Genomic DNA, 5,690 nt, shown 5'->3' on the forward strand with positions numbered 1-5,690 from the left:
ATATATATATATATATATATATATATATATATATATATATAATGGAATACTGCTATTCAGTTATGAAAAAGAATGAAATATTGCATTTGCAACAACATGGATGGAACTAGAGGGTAGTATGCTAAATGAAATAAGTCAGTCAGAGAAAGACAGTTATCATATGATTTCACTCATATGTGGAATTTGAGAAACCCAGCAGGTGAATATAAGGGAAAGGAAGGATAACTAAGATAAAACCTGAGGGAGGCAAACCATAAGAGACTCTTAAATACAGAGAACAAACTGGGGATTGCTGGAGGGAGATTGGCGGGGGGATGGTTTAAATGGGTAACGAGCATCAAGGAAGGTACTTTTTTGGGATGAGCACTGGGTATCATATGTAAGAGATGAATCACTGTTCTGTTCTTGAAGCCAAGACTACACTGTTTGTTAACTAACTTGAATTTAAATTACAAAGAAAGAAAGAAAGAAAGAAAGACATTATTTAAAGAAAAGGAATGTTATTTGATTCATTTAATAATGGACTTTAAAAAAAAATAGAGAACTGATTGCAGTATTGGTCTCCTGATCCTGAACTCAATAGAATTGTTAAATTTTGTTAGTATGGAACTATAGATTTAAGTATTAGACTTCTTGAACTTGAATACCTATTCTAGGTATCTAGATAAATTTAGGTAATTTAAATTGAGATTGAAATCGGTTTAATTCTCAAGACTCGTTGTGTGTAAAATGGAGGTAAATGTAGGATCTATCTCTTTTAGACTTAATGGATAATTACAAGAGAAAAAGCATATAAGCACATAGCAAATGACACAAAACAATACCTTTACTATGATTCGCTTTAATAAATTTCTTACTATTTTATCTATCAGCCATAAATAGATGTTGCCCAACAAAACATTGGAGAGTAACATGAATATTTTTAGGAACTAACATGTAATTTATTTATGTAGACATGTATTCTAGAGACAGTTTGACAGAATATTTACAATAACTCTGAGTTGGACACTGCACTCAATCCACCATCTGATTTTATTTTAACATAGAACAAACACACATGACCATGGCAAATTTAAACATTATAAGGAAATAGATCCTTTGATTATTACTTTTGAAACATTTTTAATGTTTTTAATATAGCAGATATTTTAAGAATTTTACTATTTCATGGAATTTGATACATAAAATAATTTATCTCATTTAAATAAGTAAGTGCAAAGATGAAAAGATAAAATCTTATCTTTTGGTATTTCCTGTCAAAAATTCAATTATGTGTGACTTCACAGGTTCAAAATGCAAGATCTATTTACAAGTCAGGAGTATCATCTCTGTTGTTCTACACATTAAAAACAAACTAAAAATCACTTTACCACTTCTTTTCTTCTTGTATAAAAACTATGATTACACAGAACCCAATGTCATTTTAGATTCATTATCTAATTTGTGTCTACACTTCAATGTGGTTTTCCAAGAATTAACAAAGTTTATCCTTCCCAACTGTTTTTTGTATGTTAAACATCTCAATGACCAATATATTGGGCTGGTCTTAATGTGGTACTTTAAAAAATAATTAGATCCTAAATTTTAAAGCTAAAATGTTCCTGATGCTCATTTACATACAATAAATGTAGCAACTAAGACATAACAGGGATCATAAAACATTGTAGAAAGTAGTACTACAGTCACTATGATAATTCCTTCATATGCATCGTCTTATCCAATATTGCAATAACTAGAAGAAGTAGATGCTAGTAATATTTTGGAATTGCACATGAAGTAACTGAGATATGAGTAGATTTTTCTCTGGAAAACCAAGGGAGAAACCAAGAAATATTACTAATTCAAAAACCAGTTTCCAGAAGTTTCATTTTAGTTCTCCCAAATTTTGATTCCAAGTATTATCTTGACAATGAGAAGATTGACATATTGATTACCAAACCAAATAAATAATGGACTCTCAAAATCATAGGCTACACTAAATAATTATCTCTCATGTAATTGATAACTGAATTCAAATAAATAAACTATTTTTTACACTTTTCTGGGTGGATGCATTCCTAGGATCAGTTCTGCTACAAAATAAAACTCATTACATACAGAAAATACAGAATAATTTGTGACTAAATTAAAACACATATAAAGTGACTATGGGAATGTTGACTGACACGAACTCTTGTTCTTTCGACAGTTTACATTACATAAAGGATCATTTGAATAGTTTCAGGTCATCATCCACAATTAAAGCAGGGAGAATTGAGAAGATGAGATGCATGGACTTGTGACTTAGAGCACATTTCTAGGATGTATTTCAACAATTGCAAGTTCTATGAAGTAAAGCACATTTTTTTTTTAGATTCTGTGGGTCTCAAGTTTGTCTTTTAAAAATAGTTACATAAATATACTTCATGGTTGTAAGAATAAAATAACACTGTGTACATAGAGTTGTTGATTAATCACTAGAATATGGCAAATTATCAGCAAATAGTAGCCATTATTGCTTTCATGTACTCAAAAACCATATTTTTTCCTAGAGAAAACTATGAATAGAGGAAGCAAATGATGAGATCAGATATATCCATCTAACTTGGGACTGCAGCATGAAACAAAATTCAAATCACTTAAAATATTCATGAACATATTGTGCATAATTAGTATTTCATAAAGATAGATTTACATAAGCCTATAAAATATATAGTCTCAGTGGCAATTAAAGAAACACAATTTAAACAAAATAATTACTATTGTGATACCTTCACTACTGGATTTAAGTTTTTCTTGATAACATGCATTACAGTTAGAATATAATGAAAATTAATTGTAGGATAAAAATAAAAATACCTTTAATATCAGTTTGAAAATGTTAAATGAAAACTGTAAAACTAGTCTTATCTCTTGGCGTCACTGATATATGTTCTTCTATTTATCACTCTAAAATATAACCGAAAAGAAAATGAAAATCACCCTATATACATGAAAGATTTTTCAAGTTCCTTTGCAATGTGTAATGGGAAGCTTTAAAATGAAAGTATTAAATTGCCACAATACAACATAATATAACTCTCAAAATGGTGCTAAATATTACCTTATAAATAGAAGCAAACCCATGTATTGAAAATTTATAAAATGTTTATGGCAAAGAGTAAAAAGGAATTGTTATGATGTCACTGAGTGAAATCCAGATATTTTATTTTTTTTGTTTTTTCTCTGTATGCTTTTCTATGGATTATTAGTCCTTAAAATTATAAAAGTAAATAACACCAAAAACACCAGAGAACATGACCCTAAGTTTTAAGCACTCTACCTTAGAGTCCTGGAACTCACCTGCTTCATGAGCAGTCACCTTGAAAGAGGTGCCTATTGCTCCATAGCTCTATCTCCTGAATCACTATTTAGAACTCAAAAAAATGTTTCTCTTCTAATTTAAAATGCAAGTCACCTGTGAAAAGTCTAGGGAGTCCTGAGTTCCAGGTTCTGGAAATGCCAATGGGACACATATAATAATACAGATGATGAAATATCTTCTTCATTAGTTTGAGATCCCAAACAAATCATGATGTTCTTTAAAAGTGGGAGCAGGAAACAGAGGAATCTGATAAATGGCAGTGTAAGGTTTCAGCTCAGTGTTGCTGACTGATTATCTTTAAATCTCAGGATACTTGATCCCTAAAGAAAATGTCTTCTTTGACTCACATAATGCTAAAATCATATGACTAATTTGAGACCTGCATCATAATAGTTTTAAAAGAGATAGCATGTAAAGTACTTATATCATACCAGGAGTGTATTCAATCCTGCTAGCCTATATTTTAGTAATAACCAATTTGTCAAGAAAATCTGGTAATTATATAGGTGACAGATTGTTAAAGAAATGTATTGCCCATTTTTAATTTCATTTAATTTTAATGTAGTTAACACACAGTGTTTTATTAGTTATGTGCAATATAGTGATTCAACAATTGTAAGGTAGACTTTTAAGGAAACTCAAAAAACTCTAATAAAGTGAAAGAAAGACATTTATATTATTAAAAACACCAACCCACCACTAAGATATAATACGTATTAATATATGCATACCAAAAAAGAGATATTAATTATATGAAACAAATTTGACAGAATAAAAGGGAAGATACATACAATCCTACAATGATATTTGGAAGTTAATATATTCTATATTCAAAAATGGATAGAAATCAAAGAGAAAATTATAGTTAAAAAGGAATTGAGCCATATTATAAATCAATTAACCACAAAACACACATATAGAAAATTTCCCCAACAATGTCAGAGTATACTTTTTTCTCAAGTGAACTTGCAAAATTTTCCAATATAGTCCATATGTAAGACGAATAAACATTTCTTAATATTAAAAAAGATTGAAGTCATACAAAACATTTTTTCTCTTTATAATGAAATGAAATTAATGGGAAATGAAGCGAAATTAATGGGAAATTCATTCCCATAATGAAATTAATGGGAAAAGCAGATCTGGAAAAGAAAAATATGTAGAAATTGAATTGCATACTCATAAACAAGAAATTGGTCAAAGAAAGAATCACAAGGACAGTTGTAAAATATTTCAACTCCAATGAAAATAAAACACAATGTACCAAAACTTGTTAGATGCAGCTAAAGGAATGGTAAGTGGGAAACTTAGAGTTAAAATAGCTTACATTTATAAATAATGTCAACCTAAGTCAGTGGTGACAGCTGACTGAATTTAAGGAATATATAGCTCAGGCACAACAATAAGGCACAAATGAACCCTACAGAGGAGAGACCCTTGAAGAACCTGGTGTTAGTGAGTAGGGGGAATTACACTACAGTACACAGAACTGCCTCTTAATAATGCCACTAACTTCAAGATCAAGAAATATAGCTAACTTTCTAAATACACAAAGAATTACACAAAATGGTGAAGTGTATGAATATATCTCAAACCAAAGAGAAGCACAAAAGCACACCAAAGAGCTAAATGGAATGTAAATAATAAACATAAGTGGCAAAAATTCCAAGTAATGGTCATAAAGATAAATAATGGATTTGAGAAAGGAGTGGAGAATCCAGTGGGACCTTTAACAAAGAGAGGAAAAAAAACAGTCTTAGATGCAGACTGATAAGTAAAATAAAAAATACTTTAGAGAGAATTAATAACATAAAAGGAGGAAGAGGAATGGATCTCTGAGCTGGGAGACAGAGTAATGGAAAGCAACCAAATTGAAGAGTAAAAAGGGAAGAACAAAACAAAATAAAATGAGAATAAGTTAAGAAAATCAGTACCATCATCGACAGCCATAACATTCATATTATAGAGACCCTAGAATGAGAAGACAGGGACAAAGAGGCAGAAAATTTACTTGAAGTTGTATTGGCTGAAAACTTTCCTAATCTGGGGAAGAAAACAGACATTCATATCCAGGATGTACCAAAAACTAAAAAAAAAAAAAAAAAAAAAAAATCAACCCAAGGAGCTGCACACAACACACATCATAATTAAGATGGCAAAAATAATGATAAAGAAAATTTTACAAACAGCAGGTAAAAAGAAAACAGTTATATATGTCAGAAACCCAATAAGGTAATCAGTGGATTTCTCACTAGAGACTTTGCAGGGCAGAAGGGAATAGCATTATATACTCAAAGTTCTATGGAAAAAAAGAAAACCTACTTGCAACAAAGAATACTGTACCCAG

Source organism: Panthera uncia (assembly GCF_023721935.1).
Source record: "Panthera uncia isolate 11264 chromosome A1 unlocalized genomic scaffold, Puncia_PCG_1.0 HiC_scaffold_17, whole genome shotgun sequence".
Lineage (NCBI taxonomy): Eukaryota > Metazoa > Chordata > Mammalia > Carnivora > Felidae > Panthera > Panthera uncia.